This window comes from Peromyscus californicus, unplaced genomic scaffold, assembly GCF_007827085.1.
Source record: "Peromyscus californicus insignis strain IS unplaced genomic scaffold, ASM782708v3 Scaffold_14__1_contigs__length_90479793_seg_2, whole genome shotgun sequence".
Lineage (NCBI taxonomy): Eukaryota > Metazoa > Chordata > Mammalia > Rodentia > Cricetidae > Peromyscus > Peromyscus californicus.
In genome coordinates this window covers 72,253,593-72,273,546 of record NW_026294436.1, presented here as the reverse complement: position 1 = coordinate 72,273,546, position 19,954 = coordinate 72,253,593, and the positions used below count along the sequence as shown (strand labels likewise).

At 40.0% G+C, this 19,954-nt stretch overlaps 1 protein-coding gene across 1 annotated transcript in view; it reads right to left on the bottom strand.

Annotated features, from left to right (window-relative positions):
* Gpatch2 (G-patch domain containing 2) overlaps nt 1–19,954 on the bottom strand; it is a 306,528-nt gene that overhangs the window by 31,186 nt on the left and 255,388 nt on the right. The window contains exon 13 of the transcript XR_008218056.1: nt 13,400–13,584. The gene's annotated coding sequence lies outside the window, so the exon portion shown is untranslated. The remainder of the gene's footprint in view (nt 1–13,399; nt 13,585–19,954) is intronic.

Below are 19,954 nucleotides of genomic sequence, written 5' to 3'. Positions count from 1 at the left end.
AGAGGAAAAACGGGTGCTGGGAAGTGCCCAGCAGTCCCTAAGCATGACCCCAGCTTGGACTACTAGAAATAGTGAAGAGGGTGCCTGAACTGAACTGACTTACCCCAGTGACCAGATTGGTGAATGCCCTAACTGTCATCACAGAGCGTTTCTCCAATGACTGATGGAGGCAGATGCAGAGATCCACAGCCAAACATCAGGCAGAGCACCAGTAGTCCAGTCAAAGAGAGAAGAGGGATTCTGTGAGCAAGAGGCATCAAGATCATGATGAGGAAACCTACAGAGACAACCAAACCAAACTAGTGGGAACTCATGAAAGTTGGATCAACGGCTGTAGAGCCTGCATGGGATTGGGCTAGGCCCTCTGCATGGTGAGACAGTTGTGTAGCCTGATGTGATTGGGGTGCTCCCTGGCAGTAGGATCAGAATCCATCCCTGGTGCTTGAAGCGGGCTTTTTGGAGCCCACTGCCTATGATGGGACATCTTGCACAGCCTTGAGGTGGTGGGGGGCCTTGGACTTGCCTCTACTGGATGTGTCTCCCCACGGGAGGCCTTGCCTTCTAGTGGGGAGGAGCAGGGGTTGGGCAGGGAGGGAAAGGCTGGGGGGAGGGAGGAGGGAAGAGGGGGATCTTTGGTGTGTAAAATGAATGGAAAAATTTTCTTAATAAAAAAAAAGAAAAAGAGCAAAAAAAAATATTTGACACCAGTTCACCCAGCAATTACATATTGAAGATTTTTTTTCCCTAGAAAAGAAAAAGGCACTCAGAGTTACTGTAGTGCAGAGCTTTTTACCTAAGAGTTATGTAAGCAAGAATTAGCAACAGAGTAAACATGAGCAGTGAGGGACACATTGAGTCCTTCCCCATGAATCTTATAAAGGAATTTTATGTGCTCAGTAAACATGGTTTTAGCAAAGATTGGAGGACATGCCTTGTGGTGGCCCACAGAGGCTTCCTAGTGAGACGGTAGTCAAGATCAGAGAATCTGAGCTTGCTTTACTCAGCAGGGCTACATAAGGAGATGATTTGGCCAGGGGTGTGTTTACTAGGTGTTTTGAAGGGTCTAAACCTGGCTGTATGGTGTGCTTTGATCTTGCAAGGGGGAGGTCTTTTCCTCTCCCCTTGGCATATTATAAAAAGCTCCTTTGAATAAAGCTCTGGGCAGCTAGTTATTGACCCAGACCCTCCTGAAGCTATCCTGTGTCTCTGTCTTTTTTATTGTCTTTTTCTATCTTTCTATCATTTCCTCATTCCTCTCTCCTCTACCCAAGAACCCTTTGAAAGGTGGGAGCAGGTCGGAGCTGGACTCCAACAGACTCCCACAATGCCTACATATGTTTTCATTAAAGGTTGACTTTTAAAGATGTCTGTAATTTTATTTTTAAAACTTTGCCTGCAATCATCTTAAATCAGATTTGGCAAATGGTTCCTGCATAGGGCCAGACAGGAAATATTTCAGCCTTCATAGGACAGCTTTGCATATTCATCTTCATTTGTTATTAATAACTCTTTAGAAGTCTACAAACCTTTCTTATCTGTGTAGTTGCACAAAAACAGCAGCTGAATGCTAGGCCTACAGACTGCAGTTTGCCAGTGCCTAGTCTTACATAAATGGATGTATTAACCAGATATTAATAGTAGTGATCTGTCAGCGAGTATCACTATTTTCTTCTTAATGCCTTTCTATACTTCCTCATTTTACAGTGAAGATTATATCATTCACACTCAAAACTAAATGCCCAAAGTATTATTTAAGAATCATATATGGGGCTGGGAAGATGACTCAGGGTGTAAATGCTTGCCACGAGTGGAAGTATCTGAGCTCAGAGTCTCAGAGCCTGGGTGCATTATTTGCACTTACAGCAGGATGCAGGAGAGGGTGGAACTGTAGCCCCAACCCTGCTCTAGCAAGAAGAAGAGACAGGAGAATCCCTACAAGCTCAAAGGACAGCTAGACTGGGCTATAAGGCTAGCCTGGGCTACAAGACTGGGTCGTGAACCACAGACTTTGCTTCCACCAAACATGCAAGGTGAAGGGTGAGGACCAATGTCCAAATATGTCTTCTGACCTCTGCCAGTGTGCCATAACATGCATGTGCTTGTGCATGCAAAGACAAAAAAATTAAAATCCTATACAGGGCTGGTGATGCAGTTCTGTGGTAGAGCAACAGCCTAGCATGTGGAAAGGTCTGGATCTAATCTCCATCCCTACAAAATGAACAAATGAAGGGATAAATAAATACTATACAAAATTTAAGTCAGATGCTCTCCAGTGGCTGTGTGTGCACAGATGTGCCTATACATGAGTATGCACGTGTGAAGGGGTGCTTGTATGGGGCCTCTTACCTCTTCACTGGATGTACCTGCTTCAGCCACAGTTGTCTTATGAGATAGTAAAGTTTTGTAGTTGTGTACTATAGCCATGACATTTGTTAATTTTGAGTCACGTTTCTCTCTCTTCTACCCTTTCCTCCCTCTGCCTTCTTTAACAAATTTACTGAATCATAATGTTCATACCATGAAATTTACCCATTGTACATTGACATTTAACATTTCCTGCTCCATTTAAAGAATTTCTTAAACCTCATTCAGTCCCCCACCCCCACCTAAATCTAGTGCTATTCACTGATAGCAAACCAATGAAGTGAGAGAATGAATTATATATATATATATATATATATATATATATATATATATATATATATATATATATATATATATATTGAGGTGTCTTGTTAGAAGCCTTACCATAAGTGATTCACTAGATCTACTATTCAAAAGCCAAACCCACAGGACATGAAACTGAAGGGCGGAAGCTACTGCTATTCTTACAGGTCGAATTTAGACACTGAGGTTTTGTGGAAATTACTTTAGCTATGTAAAGATGTGTTATATTTGTTTATGCTGCAAAATATTACTTTAGCTGTGTGAAGATATGTTACTTTTGTTTATGCTGCATCTGTTTAACAGTGTAAGGATGTGTGTTTAATTATGTAAAGATATGTTGTGTTTGTTTCACCTTGCATGCCTAAGGTACCTGATTGGTCTAATAAAAAACTGAATGGGCAATAGCTAGGCAGGAGAGGGATAGCAGGGACTGGCAGGCAGAGAGAATAAATAGGAGGAGAAAACAAGTGAGAAAAAGATGGACATGCCCCGGGCCAGAAGCCAGGCAGCCACCAGCCAGACATGAGAAGCAAGGAAAGTAAGATTTACAGAAGGAAAGAAAAGTAAAGCCCTGAGGCAAAATATAGGTAAAGAGAAACAGATTAAGTTATCAGAGCTAGCCGGGCGGTGGTGGCGCACGCCTTTAATCCCAGCACTCGGGAGGCAGAGCCAGGCGGATCTCTGTGAGTTCGAGGCCAGCCTGGACTACCAAGTGAGTTCCAGGAAAGGCGCAAAGCTACACAGAGAAACCCTGTCTCGAAAAACCAAAAAAAAAAAAAAAAAAAAAAAAGTTATCAGAGCTAACAAGAAACAAGCAGAAGCTAAGGCCGAGCCTTCATAACTAATATTAAGTCTCTGTGTCATGATTTGGGAGCTGGTTGATGACCCAAAAGAAAGCCTGGTACACTGAGGAGACAGCTGGAAAGTGGGCAAATGACACTTCAGAAGGCTTTAAAGGTTGAACTTAAAGAAATGGATTTCTGTTTTCCAATAGTTCTTAATACCTGGAACAAGAGCTAAACTGTTTATTAAGTAGCTTGTTCTTGCAACAATGTGTGTGCATCTGGCTCCTGTTTAAATTATGCATGTTAGACTCCTCTGTGAATTCCAGAAAAGTACATGACAGAGAGACTGAGCACTGGTTTATACTCACTAATTTTTCCTAGGCTGATATCTCCAGTCAGTCACATGCTCTCACTTTGGCACCAATATCAGGAGACAATGTCTGAATGCAATTTGCTGGATAAGAATATGGTGAATCATTGAAAACTTTTTTAAAGACGTGAGTTTTTAAGTTTTCTCATAAACAACGCTGATACTAAAGGTCATCAATACGTGTTATTTTAACTTTTATTCAACCTTTTATGTTCATTGCAAAGTTTTTATAGACCATCAGAAATTCAATAGAAAAATCAAAGAATTGAATAAAAATCAAAGAATTGAATAAAACAGTAATTTCACAATCTTTAAGTACTATTTCACATTTGTTCTGCTGAGATATACTTAAAGATATGTCACTTGTCTATGTGGGTATGAATTCTTTTATTATGTTCGGAGTTTAACAAACTTTCTTTGATGTGAAGGAATATAATAAGCTACTGTTTGTTTTGCGGGGAACCTATCTAATATTACTTCAATAGTCCAAGAATGAGATTAGTAATTTTATAGAACATCTAACTATATACCCTCTACCACTACTACCAATATCTCACACAAGGGTTTAAGTCTGTCTGGTAAATCCTCATTAATTTTAAGCCTTAGATTTCAATACTGTAAATATCCAAGACAGTCAAATTGCAAAGAGAAAAGATTTCCTTGGGCTCACAGCTTCAGAAACTGTGACAAACACAGCATTGGACCTGCAGCAACATGTCATGGTGGAAGTGGTATCTGTGCAAAACCCTTCACCTCATGGCTGCAAAGTGAAAAACAAGAGGAAGGAATCAAGCTCCCATGGTTCTCATTGTGCGTATATGCACAATGACCCAACTTCCTCCTACCAGGCCACTGTCCAAATAATTATACAACCTCCCAAAACATGCCACAAGTTCGCAATCGAGGCTTTAGCCCAGGGTCTTTTGGGGAAAACTTATTCAACCATATCATTGGTCTCAGTCTAAGGCCCTTTGATATCTATGAGAGGCCAGCTCCCACCTTTTGAAGGGTTCTTAGGTGGAAGGGAGAGGAATAAGATAATACTAGATAGAAAGAAAGACCTAGTTAATGAGAAGAAAGACAGAAACACAGGATAGCTTAAGGAGGGCCTGGATCACTACCCAATGGCTATTGTGGATATCGTTCTGTATAAACAAAACACTGATTGGCCAGTGGCCAGGCAGGAAGTATAGGCAGGACAAGGAGAGAGGAGAATTCTGGGAAGTGGAAGGTGGAGGAAGGAGACACTGCCAGCTGCCGCCATGACAAGCAGCATGTGAAGATGCCGCTAAGCCACGAGCCACGTGGCAAGGTATAGATTTATAGAAATGGACTAATTTAAGATATAAGAACAGTTAGCAAGAAGCCTGCCACGGCCATACAGTTTGTAGCCAATATAAGTCTCTGTGTTTACTTGGTTGGGTCTGAGCTGCTGTGGGACTGGCAGGTGACAGAGATTTGTCCTGACTGTGGGACAGGCAGGAAAACTCTAGCTACAAATGGCCTTTTCCATTTATTCAAAAGGACTTTTTATAACAATGTCAAGGGATGGGGCAAAAGACCTCCCTCTTGCAAGATCAAAGTACACCACACAGCCAAGTGTAGACCCTTCCAAACTCCTGGTAACCATGCCCATGACCAAATCATCTCCTTAGGCAGCCCTGCTAGTTAAAACAAGCTCAGATTCTCAGACGCTGAGTAAGTTCTCACTAGGAAACCTCTGTGGATCTCCACAGCTGTCTGTCTTGTTTTGTCTAGCTCTGGAGCCTGATCTCTGGCCACCAGACTAATGTTTCTGTCCTAGCATTTGCAAATAATTCATAGAATCCAAGAAAAACCCTGTCAGGCTTTTCTCCTGTGAATACTTGCCATCATTACATCTTTCCCCAAATGCTCCATCAAGACCCGGTTATCTGAAAAATCCCATTTACCCTTCAAAATTCTGCTCTGATACCTTGGAGACCTTCCCTGTTTAGTGTGCAAATAGATCCAGTATGCTGCTTTTTGTTATTGTTTTGAGGGATTTGGGGTACTATTTCTGAACCAAACACAAAGTTCTATTATCTAAGCTTTCCCTTTACATGGTAATTATTTATTTACATGTCTGTCTCCCCTCTGAAACTCGAGCTCCTTGATGGCAAGCTCCATGGCTACTAACCTTTGCCTACCCTCTGCCAGGGATAGACATGCTGCCTTCTCAGAATGTGTAAACTTCTCCATCAGTCATTTTTACAGAGCATTTATATTTGTTTATATCACCACCAAAACAAAAGAAAAAAAGCAGAAAAATTGGACCACAGCTTCATCTCATGGTTACATCTGACTGGCAATGGTTGGGCTTATGGTAAGGACCAAGGGAAATGTGGGCCGTGGAATATTCTGAAAAATATAACCATTAGAGACATGAAAGACACTATACCATATATCTCTTGGGAGTTAAAGTGGGAAGAGAAAGAGTCGGCCTCAGGCACTTGATACCCTGAGTGCTTCTGGAATCAACCAGATACTACAAATAAAAAGATCCATGTAGTAGACTGTTCTTCCAAGACATCTTTGCAAAGTGAACAGTTATCAGTGATAATGTTCGTTGTTGGTCCAAGTGAGGGCTTTTTAACCCACTTTTAATAACTCACAGTTGATTACATGATTACAAATTTCAAACTTATAGACTTCCATTTTCACATTCATACATGGAATTGAGGTCAATATCACGTTCAAATTTGGAAGCAAGGCACTGCATGGTAGTTCACACAGGCTCAGAGTCTCGGGAGGCTAGCCAGTTCCCCCTATTCTCCAGAGTATAACTATTTTCTAAAGATATTCCCTGTTTCACCAATAAGAATAATCACTGAGGACTCTCCCCCCTAAGGTGTTATTTTGATCTTGGGAATTAAGCTGTAATTGAGCAGCTGAGAAAGATTCTGCTATAAACGTTAATGATGAAGCCAGCTTTTCTAATGAACTGTGTAGCTGGTGAGGGGGCAGGCGGCAAGAAAGCGGTGGTGTGGGATGGTTGTACAGTGAGGAAGGTAATGTCTTTCCCCCCATTCGTGTCCACATAGAACTTTAGAATGTAGTTTTTTTAAAAAAATATATTTGCATATGTAATTCATTAAAGATTCCCAAATGAAATCATTCTTGACTTGGCAGGTGCTACAAATGCAATCACAACTGTGTTTAAAGGGGAGAACACAGCAGGCAGCCATGTAAAGAAAACTGAGTTTAGAATTGTGCCTCTCAAGCCAATGGGTGCACAGGGCCAGGAGCCTGAAGAGGTAAGGAGATCTCTCTCCGGAGCCTGCACAGGAAGGGAGGTCTTGCTAACCCCTTGGTTTTGACCTCCAAGTCTCTAAAATGTGACAGAATCCATTTATATTGTTTTAAGTGCAAGTATGAAGAAGTGTGTTGTAGTGGCTACAGGAGGCTCATCCCGGCTGCATGTTTTTCATGCAGTAGTCATTTACTATCTACCGATGTCTGTCAGACTCTGACTGGGTCTGCAGTAATGACTAAGACAGATACGAAGCAAATACACTATTCATGCCATGGTTGAAGGGTACATAGGTGGGAGAAATTTAAGGATTTGAGAGCTCGTTCCCCAAAGGCAGACTATGAGTAAAACTGTCTGAATGTGTAGAACTGTGGGTGCTGTAAAGGATGCCAGGAAAGGGAAGCTGGAACTTTGAGGGAAGTCTCTAAGCTCTGAGCTATGAGGGGACTTAGATGGACCATAATAGTTAGAAGATCAGTGGCACAAAGTAACACAGGTCCTGAAACCATGGATGATATCTAATAAGACTTTTCAGGTTCTGATTATGATCTGATTACTATCCTAATGGCAGCCGCAGATCTGCTGAACCATTTTTGAGGAGTCTAGTAGGATTACAATCACTGTGAAGTACTCACTCTTGTACTGCAAGGGGACAAGGTAAATGGAGGCAGGCAGCAGGGGATGGATGCAGGTCCTATATCAAAGTCCATGTCATTCAACAGAGACTGAGAGAGCTGAGTGGACTTAAAATACGTCAATGACATAGATGTGATTGGACTTGGTCTTTGGGAAGGAATAAAGGAGAAAATGCTAAATTATATTTTATGTTGGGTGGAAGAGCTAGGAAATTAACTTTGGTAGGAACAATAACCCTTAATTTACTTCTAGATTATCCATACGTTTGAGGAGTCTACTTACAGTCTATTTACAGTTGAGAAGTTGGTCATCAAATAGACAAACTCAAAACACACTCTGACTTGAAGAAACAGATTCTAAGTTGTCACAATTAGTTTGTATTTGAAGAAGTGGGAGTAAAAGATGACACAAAGGAAGAAGGTGGAGTGAGAAGAGAAAAGCTAAGAAACATGGGGGTTGCCAAAAGATGGAAAAATCTACACCTACTGTTGGCTGGAGACAGAGGGAGAGGAGGAAGATGAAAGGGGAGAGGATGGGGGAGACAGAAATTAAGAAGGACGGGAAGGACAGGAACCTCGGTTTTTCTGATTCTTTCCTTTCTGATAATTTCTAAAGGAATGCATTACTTCTCTCTACTGATTATTTATAGTAACCAATGCTTGTATCTCGGTAAGCATGTAACACCTTTCATACTAGTGATAAAAAAATATTAAGAGCCAATCTGTAGAAACTAATATTGACTTTATTTACTACTAAAGAGTGTATTGCATATTGTTGTTTCTTTTCCATTTAAAGCAATAACATAGTTATTAAAAATACGGTATAAGCCAATATTTATGCATTGAATATTTAAATCAAGCAGATCCTCCTCCTCTCCCTTGCTTCCCCTCTCCTTCCTTCCTTCCTTCCTTCCTTCCTTCCTTCCTTCCTTCCTTCCTTCCTTCCTTCCTTCCTTCCTTCTTCCTGTAGTGCTAGGGACTGGCCTAGCTCCTCTTGAATTCTGGGGAGTAGATGGTGGTCCTTAGGCCTCTGAAGATGGACAAGGATGTTACCAATCCACAGTGGCTGCAAAAGTGAGCCACATTCTCCTAGCATTTCTGTGACCTCACACTGTGCCCATTGTCTGGTTCTGAATCCAACTGAATACTAGGGGAGATTTTTGGAGACCCCTAAAATCAAACTAATATGTCTTTATTATACCATGCCTCTTGGAGGAAATAACATACAAGATAGTCACTGACCCTGCCACTTCAAAATCAAAACACACAAAATATTTTAAAAGTCAGATTTTTTAGTCTTACTATATAGCCTGAATAGCCTAAATTCATTTTATAGGCCAGGCTGGCCTCAAACTCACATCTACCTGCCTCTACCTCCCAAGTGCTGGGATTAAAGGCTGGCTCAGATACATTTTTACCCCAGAGAAATGTATATATTTTGCTAGTTTTTTCTATTTTGATAACATATATTTTGACAACTTGGTAAAAAGCTAATCAAATGTTAGTGCTTCATGAACTAAAAGAGATATGGGCCTATTAAACATGTTGATCAAGCGCAGGCCCACCATAAGACATTCAAGATGATTTCATTTATGCCAGGAAACTGGTGTTTTCTTTCACATCCAACAACTGAACTGTGAAAGAAACCCCTATATTAGTAATCACATCATACCATTCACATAAACTGTTTTGTGTATTGCAAAGCACTGTGTACAGATAATTGTGAGCTCTTGTCTTGATTATAGTTACTCCAAATGGAACACCCTTCCACTATCTCTACCCAAGCTAACGTTTCTGGAGGTTACAGAGACTATCAAGGAAGTTTCATCAAGTAGACATTATTTAGTGGCGTAACTTACAAATGAAGGGATAGGTAGGTTGCAGGGTCTGGGAAAGATGCAGCGCAGTCCGGCGGTGTTCTCTGGAGAACTCTGCTCCGTCTACCTCCAGCGTCCAGGGTCCAGGAATCAAGAGAGACAGTGCATCCAGATCTCCGGTGTTCAAGGTCCTCTCTTGACCCCGCCTTGTAGGCGTGACAGTTACCGAAGACTCAATGGGGGTTGGAACTTCCAGATCAAGGTTGGAATGGCTACCCACTACATAGGCATGTTCTTCTTTAGGTTGGGAAAGTTTTCTTTTATGATTTTTGTTGAATATATTTTATGAGCCTTTGAGCTGGGATTCTTCTTTTTCTAGTCCTACTATTCTTAAGTTTGGTCTTTTTCATAGTGTCCCAGATTTCCCTAACCGACCAATCCATTTCCTTTATCATGTCTTCAAAGCCTGAGATTCTCTCTTCCAACTCTTGTATTCTGTTGGTAATGCTTGAATATGTAGTTCCTGTCACTTACCCAGATTTTCCATTTCCAGAATTCCCTCAATGTATGCTTTCTTTATTCCTTCTGTTTTGATTTTCAGGTCTTGAACCATTTATTTTACCTGTTTGTCTGTTTTTTCTTGGCATTCTTTAAGGGATTTATTTATTTCCTTGAATTTTTTGTTTGTCTTTTCCTCAATTTCTTTAAGGGATTTTTTCACTTCCTCTTTAAGACCTTTATCATCTTCACCCAAGTTATTTTTAAGGTTGTTCTCTCTTGCTTCAGCTGTGTCGGAATGTTCACATCTTGCTATCACAGCGTAGCTTGGTTCTGGTGGTATATTGCCCTTTCTGTGATTGATTATATTCTTACACTGGCATTTAGGCATCTGGATTTGGGATGGTTATAGGTATAGGTGTTGGTTCCTGCATTTGTCTTTGTTGGGTGGGTGTTTTTTATCCTCAATTTCTGTTTCCTCTCTGGTCTTTTGGCCTAAGTGGCCAAGGATTCTGGTAACTAGCTAGTCTTCAGGTCCAGTAGGGTGTCTCTGCTGGACTTTTTTAAGCCTTGGATCCCTAGATCTGGCCTGGCCTCTGGTAAGGCTAAAGTCTTCTTCCAAAATTGTAGACTAGAATATAGAGCTTGGGGGGATGGGTGCTGGGGTCTCTCAGACCAGTCTGGTCTCCAGTAAACCTGACTATGCTGTGGGCTGGAGTATGAGACCCAAGGGAGGGGGTGATTTTAATATATGTTTAATATTGAACTTCTTTACATTTTTTTAAATTTAGAGATGGAAAAGTATTGCAGGTTTGAGAAATGTTACTTGTAATTTAGAAAAATGCATTGAAGTTCAGTAAAAGAACAAGAAAAGTAGAAATGAACCTAGTACTTTATTCCAAAGGGGTTGTTTAAGATGTCTTTTAATTTAAAAAGAAACTGACTGCATGATTATCAATGCTTTTCTTTTGAAGCATCTCCATTTCTGAGTTGATCTGGCCTGTTGGTTAGTCTTCTGGGCTTTGTGCCTGTAACATGCAGACACTGTCTAGAATAAGAAAGCTATACTCTGAGAACATATCCAAGATCAATCTGCTCAGAAGGTTTGAGAGAAAAAAGTGCTAGGTGTTTTATAGTAGAGAAAGCCAATGAGACTGTAAGGCAATCATTGAATGAGGCCAATCTTGGTGCTTCTCAAACCTCATTGTCTGTGGTGTTTGGGCCCACCCCTAATTGAAGAGAGAGAGGGTTTCATTAAAACAATCAGCTTAAATAATTCTTTAGAAATCATTAATTCATTCAAAAATATTTATTCAATGTATCCTAGGCACTGGTACTCTGCATCCATGGAAGTCCTGCCAACCTGTTTCAAGACAGCATCTCTCTGTGTATCCTGAGATGGACTCAAACTCACAATCCTCCTCCTGCATGGAGAGTGCTAGGCTTATGTCTATGCACCACAATGTCTGGACTCCCATCTTCTTATAACCGACCTTCCTAGTGAATATAAGCATAGATTTATACCTTTCATCAAAAACATCTTTATTGTGATATAATAACTATAGATTTCACTCTTTTAAAGTGCCATATTTAGTGGTTTTTAGTGTATTAGTAATATGTGTTCTTTGTCTCTTCAAAAAGAAACCCTATACCCCTTACCATCACTCCCCTCTCCCTGTTTGCCAGTACTTGGCCACAAATACTTGACTTTCTGTCATATCAATCTACCTACTGTGATCATTCCCGATAACAGAGTCACAATATATGTCTTTTTATTTCTGTCTTTTTTCACTTAACATGTTTGATTGTCCGCATGCTATATTGTCTCCATTTAGGTTTCTACATTTATTTATTTAGTGTGTGTGTGCACACACACACACATGCTGAGACACATGTGTGGAGATCAGAGGACAACTTTAAGGAGTCAGTGTTCTTCCACTATGTTGGCTCCAGGAATTAAATTCAGCTCATAAGGTTTGAGGTGAGCACCTTTACCAGCTGAGACATCTCACCAGCCCATTTCATCCCTTTAATGTCAAATTCTATTCTACATTATAAGTGTACTGCATTAGGTTTGTCCATCTACCAGTTGATACTTCCTAGAGTTATCATTTTCTAGTTCTTATGAATAATCTTCCACGAACAGTCCGTATGTGCACTCTGTATGGACATATGCTTGCAGTTCTCTTGTGTGTATACTTAGAAGCGGAACTACTGGGCCTTATGGTGACTCTCTAGCATTTTTAGGAACTGTCAAATTGTCCAAACCACTTTACATACTGTACTAGTTTCAATTCTGTTGCTGTGATAAAAATACCCCAACAGAAAGCAACTTAGGGGAGAAAATGCTTATGTTAGTCCACTATTCCAGTTTATAGTCCATTGCTCAGCTCCATTCTCTAACCATAGAGTTCAAGCCCCTGCCCAGGGAATGGGGCTGCCCACAGTGGGCTGGGTTCTCACACATCAGTTAACATAATGAAGACAATGCCCTACAGACAAGTCCACATGAGACTCTTCCTTAGGTGATTCAAGTTGACAGTTAAAGCCAGCCATCACATACCACTTTACATCATTACCCATGATTTGTACAGGTTCCAATTTCTCCATAGCTTTAGTAATAGGTGTTCATATTTTTAATTATAATCATCCTAGTAAATATGAAGCAGTTTCTTATTGTTATATTATTTAGGCAGGATTTTGCTGTATAGTTGAGGGCAATCTCAAGCTCTCAGTCTTCCTGTCTCTACCTCGTTAATGCTGAGATTTCAGGCCTTCATATCTATTCTTGACTCTTGTTATGATTTTGATTTAATTTCTCTGACCAATAATTTGCTCAACATATTTATAATAAGCATTTCACATATATTCTGGGAGACTCTTTAATGTGTTTCAAACATTGTTTATTTTATAGTCTACATCTCTCTAAATGTAAGCTAGGACATAGCACATAGTAGGGATGCAATGATATAGAAAGAATGGGTACACATTTGATTTTTAGTACTATTACCCTTTAAGCCTTTTTTTGTGGGGGGAGGGGGTTTTGAGACAGGGTTTCTCTGTGTAGCTTTGGAGCCTGTCCTGGAACTCACTCTGTAGCCCAGGCTGGCCTCAAACTCACAGAGATCCACCTGCCTCTGCCTCTCGAGTGCTGGGATTAAAGGTGTGCGCCACCACCACCCGGCCCTTTAAGCCCTTTAACAAAAGGTCCTAAACAGCTATTGCATATTATGAATGTTCTTCTTAAACAGTCCCAACACATTGATGAATATGTATATATAAATGTAAAAATATGGATTCTTTAAATACATTTTAACCAATTAAAATATCTGTATATTGAAGGATAGTTTATTTACCTTTATTTTTCTCCTCAGAAGTCAATTGCAGACAAGTAATGTGTCCAGGCTCTTCATGGGAACAAAGTTTAACTCACACTGGTTGGGAGCTGTGCTTCAGTCACGTTGATTATGAGGCCAGACCTCTTGAGCTGGTGTTTGTGGATGGCAGAGACAGATATGCATCTCACACAGGCACCTGTTTCCTGGAATTAGAGATCAGTGAGTGATATGAGCTTCTTTTTCAGGGTCTGTTCCTTCCTGGGTATCAGATGCCATTTATCACACCACAGATTTTGCTGTCTGTCGGGATCTAGGTAAAATGGATTTTCAGAGCTTAAGGAATTTCTCTCCCTATAAGTATTTCATTCAAAGTAGCCGGCTCAGTTCAGAAAGTTAGAGGAAAGCACAGCTCTGTGTGCTCATGATACCCAGTCCCGTATCCCAGTGACACCCTTTGTTAATTCCATGATTGTTTCAGCAAAGTCTCAATATTTCCCCATGCTTATGATGTTGACATGACTCACATGAACATAGACAATTCCCACAGGTGGTGAACTGAGAAACTAGGAGAATCCACTCACAAAAATGTTTCAGGTAAGAACACTTTTTGACAATATGCTTCAAATGTCAAAAAAAAAATGGATGCAGGCTCATAGTGAATGGAGGCAGTTCATTTGTTATAACTTTAGGAGTTGGTGAAATAATTGTATACAGACTTACACACATAAATGTTCATTATAGTATTGTTTATAATAGAAAATCTCATAAACAACCAAATGGTCCAATAAGGAGCACATTGAACAAATTATGGCTCATACATATATGTATTTACCTGTGATGAAGAGGCAGGCATTAAAGTAATCTTCTAAAGCCTACTTATATAACAGAGAAAATGTCAAGACACATGGACTTTTAAACTATATGAGGAAAACTAGCACACACACAGGGGAGAGTATTGAATTCTGAGTGATGATATAAAATTTTTAATATGCTTTTTATGGTTTTTGTACTTTCAACATTTTATAATTAAAAATGTATTATTAAATAGTGAATTACTTTAACAAAAAACCAGAATTCTTGGTGGGGCATCATACAAAAAGAGACAACATTTTTAATAGGACTGATTTCTTTTAGATTTGTTGGTGTGTGTGTGTGTGTGTGTGTGTGTGTGTGTGTGTGTGTGTGTGTATGTAGATGTAACCAAATGTCTTATTAAATCAGAAACACAGAGTCGATTCAGAGAAGAAAGCCAAGAGGTCAGAGCTAAGAGCCTCACCCTTCCTGCTTCAACGATCCTCTTCAGTCAAGAGAGCTCTCTGAAAAGGACCTACTTCCTATGTGTATGTCTTTATAAAGTAGTCTAGCTGTTCTGCCTTCTCATTGGTTGTAAACCCAAACACGTGACTGCCTTGTCACTGCCTGTATGTGCCACCCTCCAGGTCCTTAAAGGCGTGCGCCACCACCGCCACGCACTTGCTATGGCTCTAATAGCTCTGACCCCCAGGCAACTTTATTTATTAACATACAATTAAAATCACATTTCAGTACAAGTAAAATACCACCACATTTCCCCTTTTCTATTTTAATAAAAAGGAAAAAAAGAAAAAAGGTAATAACTAACAAAAGAAAAACTATATACAAAAGTACAATGACTATATACAATATATACAAGTAATAAATGTCTAAACAATGTCTAATCCATTTGTATTTGACAAATTCAGAGAAAATAATTTCATTATCTATCCTATTTTGTTAAGTCCAAAATGTATCTAATTCACTTTCTATCCTAATTAATCTTCAACTATAACTAACTAACCTTCAACTATAACTAACTAATCTTCAACTCCCTCAGAGACCCAAGAAGGAAATAATATTAGCTAACAAAAATAAAAACAGAAAGTGCATGCAAGCAACTTCCAAAAAATTTGTGAGTTGACAGAAATAGCCAGCTGCCTGCACAGTCACCTGAGGTTTCTCCGCAATACTGGGGCATCATCTTCAGCCTATAGGCTTAGCATATCTGACAGACTCATTTGTGAAGTAGGATGTACACAAGGTCAACAGTTCAACCTCACATTGGGTGAGAGCAGTCCATGTACCAGAAACACCTGAATTCCACTAGTGTCATGTCATGATTCAGGATTTTAAATTCTGGAAATTGTTGATGGTTTTTTAATTCAGCTGTCCATTCTTCTTGGCTGTGTATATATGGCTTCATCTCAGCATCCTATTCTTCTCCACATCCCTCTGTCAAATGCCAGTCTACTATGGAGAGGCGTGAGCTTAGTTACTTTTCAAGAATAACTGTTTCAGCTGCTGTTCCATAGCACATCAGAAGCCATCGGCCCACTGCCTGTTCAGCTGCCTTTGAAGAAAAGGGCACTGTACCTTTTCCAAATTGTGAAGGCCTCTTCAGGGATGGTGCCATATTGTCCTGGCCTCAGAAGATGCCTTTTGATAAAGCCATAACCACACTTGTTTTGGCAAGAATCAGTAGTCCTTTGTTTCATGTCCTGTCTGTCCATTTTGTCAGCAGTTGATTCGAGGATACTTTGTTGTCCAGTGGCTAACTTTTGCCACAATGAAAGTTAACTCCATATTCAGTTTCTTCAATGCCCATATTTTCTCTGAAGTAGATTGGTACTGCCAGGAGCTGACATGTCTCATAATCATAACAAAAAAGAAAAATTTTCTAAGTTATTAAAACATTTTAAATGCCATATTCTGTAGATCTCTGAAGTGTTTGAAGATGACCTGTCTAAAATATATCTGCTCAATTTTTAAAACATATCTAATATGACTACAAGTTCTATTGTAATGTCTAACTACTAACTTTCATTTCTTTATATCCTAATAGTTGGTAATAATAACATTCAAGGATCAGAAAATTGCATTGTTAAATGAACGGTATAAGTATAATTAGAAATATGCATATAGCATTTTCTAACAATATCAATTTCAATATATATAATTTGTATACAATATAAAACAAATCAATCCAATGTAAAGTATTTAAAACTAGTAATTGTCTTTTTCTTCTTTTCTTTTCTTTCTTTCTCTCTCTCTTTTTTTTTAATCTAATCTCCTTTGCTTAGCCTTTTTCCTAACCCTTGACAACAACTTGTAACCAACTCCCCTAAACAATGAAAATTATCCCAGACCCAAAACCTATTAAAAAGACCAAAAAACCACCCACCCCACACCACCTCTTTGGGAATGTGGGCGTCATATTCTTAAAATTGCTTCCTGCTGGGTATGGGCGAAGTTATCTTTATCCTGAAAGAAAAATTTTAGGTTAATTGTCTAATTCTAGGAAAGGTAACTATATCCTTCATTATCCAGTCTGTGTATAATGTCAAAGTTCAGGGTTTATCTCAAGTCCTTATTCAAGTAGTCTTTGAGACTGGATCATCTCAGCTAGTCATCTCAAAATTGCTCTGAGCACCTTGTAGTTCAAAGCTGATCTGTAGATGATGTTTGTCAGCTTAGTGATGTTATTATTGTCCACGTGGAATTGTTGTTGTTGTGGGGCCCCAACTTCTTCCTGGAGACTTCAGTTGATGTTAGGCCTGGCCGTGATTTCCTGCAGAAAACTGATAAGAGACTCGAACACAAAGACATATATATGCAGCTAATTTAAGCCTTTTTTCTAGAATTAATTAGTACTCTATATGACCATTCATATCTTTTTTTTTTTTTTTTGGTTTTTTGAGACAGGGTTTCTCTGTGTAGCTTTGCGCCTTTTCCTGGATCTTGCTCTGTAGACCAGGCTGGCCTCGAACTCACAAAGATCCACCTGCCTCTGCCTCCCAAGTGCTGGGATTAAAGGCGTCACAGGCAGTGATGGGGCAGTTACATGTTTGGGTTTACAACCAATGAGAAGGCAGAACAGCTAGACTATATAAAGACATACACACAGGAAGTAGGTCCTTTTCGGAGAGCTCTCTTGACTGAAGAGGATCGCTGAAGCAGGAAGGGTGAGGCTCTTAGCTCTGACCTCTTGGCTTTCTTCTCTGAATCGGCTCTGTGTTTCTTATTTAATAAGACGGTTGGTTACATCTACAAATGGCGTCCAACGTGGTGGCAGGAGTTTCCACCTAAAAACTGAGAAAAAGGATTCTAAAACGGAGCTAAAAACAGCTTCCTAATTGTCTCTCTCAAATGAGTGGCAGCTGCCGGTTTGAGCTACTTGTGGGTTCCTAGCGTGCGCGCTTGACCTGCCGTATGGCAGGAATGAGGCCTCTGCAAGTGGCGCATTAAGCTGCATGGTGGATTTAGCCTTTGCTTGTACAAAATAAAGAAAGAGGTTGCTGGGCTACACGCTGCTTGGATAAAAGCATAGACCCACGATAGCTCCCAGAGCTGGCGGAAAACGTACTATTGCCATATTGGGAAGCTGAGGTGGGCGGAGCCAGCAGCCACAGCTGCTGCAGTTTAAAGGAATAGATTCACAATAAGACAGATTCAGATGTAATAGTTTACAATGTGTGTAAAATATACGTAGACTTGAAAGAGATAAAAAAAGGTGATATATACAGTTATAGAAACAAATACATAGTTTTAAAAAATAAAGTCATTAAAGAGACAGTAAAATTAATATAAAAAATAAGCCACGTAAAAATGAATATTAGATTCTCTAATCTGGATTGTGTTGTCTTTGGGATTTTTAACTGCAGCAAAACATTTGATCATAAAAGATGTTGAGTTAAACCAATATGTATATTTTAAAGATACCTTGACTTCAAAATTTGGATCTAAGGATATGTTGCTTTGGAAAGGAGACTCTGCTTTTGTTCCCACAGAAAGCCAGAGGCTACGGATTTGTTCCAGATTAAGATACATCAGGTTTGACCAGCCAAGACCCCCTGAAAGGTCTCCAATGACACCATGGCCCAGATGATCCAACATCCAGAATGGTTTGAAGGCAACTGGCTCAGACAACACAGCCTCATGGACTATTCCATAGTCCTAAAATTTTCTTTGTGTCCCCATAAGATACAGTGCCCCCCTCCAGCAGGAAGTAGTAAGAGAAGCTACGCCCAAATTCCCAAATTATAAGTAATTTTACTTTGTTAAGGTTAAAACCTTCCTTTTTTGAAAAAAAAAAAAAAAAGGGCAAGTGCTGTGGGATGTTCTGTATGGCAAATGTGTTGCTCTGATTGGTCAATAAATAAATCACTGATTGGCCAGTGGCCAGGCAGGAAGTATAGGCGGGACAAGGAGGAGAATAATTCTGGGAAGTGGAAGGCTGAGTCAGAGAGACACTGCCAGCCGCCACGATGAGAAACAACATGTGAAGATGCCGGTAAGCCACGAGCCATGTGGCAAGGTATAGATTTATAGAAATGGATTAATTTAAGCTGTAAGAACAGTTAGCAAGAAGCCTGCCACGGCCATACAGTTTGTAAGCAATATAAGTCTCTGTGTTTACTTGGTTGGGTCTGAGCTGTTGTGGGACTGGTGAGTGAGAGAGATTTGTCCTGACTGTGGGCCAGGCAGGAAATCTCTAGCTACGTGTGTGTGTGTGTGTGTGTGTGTGTGTGTGTGTGTGTGTGTGTGTGTGTGTAGTATGAATGTAGTATACATGTTGCCTACATGTATGTCTGTGTACCAAGTGTGCTTGGCACCCATGGAAGCCAGAAGAGGATGTCAGATACTAGCAATGGGCTTACAGATGGCGATGAGTCACCACGTGGAAGCTGTGAATTGAACCTGGGTCCTCTGGAAGAACAGCCAGTGTTCTTAACCACTGAGCCATCTCCCGAGCCCTTCCATTAAAAATTTAAAGTGATCATTAAAAATTGGAGTGATCAATGTGGAACGCTGGGGGAGTTTCTGTTGCTTAGTTTGTGTTTCCCTGAAGAAGTGCTCCTGCTTAGGTTATGTTGCTACACTCTCTCAGCCCGTGCTCTGGTCATGAGAGGGGTGGCTGACCTGACGGCTATGCCAGCCCTGCTCCTCTCTCTAGGCAGCCTTTCTTGCTCATCAGGACACAGCCTGACTTCCTCCCTGTAGCAATGTCCCCAAAAGCAGTCCACAAAGTGTGCATTGCTGCTCAAGTTTGTCTCTAACAGCTAGGTGAAAGTGTTCCAACTACTATATAATATCTAATATTGGAGAGTCATGATTCTACCCACAGCCTCCAGTTTGGCTTTACTCAATAATATACCTGAACTTCAAAATCCGTATCTGAAGTAGAGAATTCAGTTGCTTTCTTAATTGTGCAAGATTCGCCACCTTTCCTTTGTCAAAGGAGAAGAGGCAGTAGAGTAGAAAAATAGTGAGTGGTGTGGGAGCATCTGGGTATTCTCATGTAAAATAAGAGTACACGTAATAATACATAATAATGATAGTAATTATTATTATTATTATCTTAAAGATTCTAAGCATAGACCGACATGGTATTTTTAAAAATCTACTCTAAGTGATAGGCATAAATGTTATATGAAAGTATAAAAATAGATGATAACGTAGGGAGAAATCTAGGTTACTTCAGTTATGGCATTGAATTTTAAAATCTAAATGCAAAATCATAATCTACAACAGAAAAAATGTAAATTGACCACTTCAAAG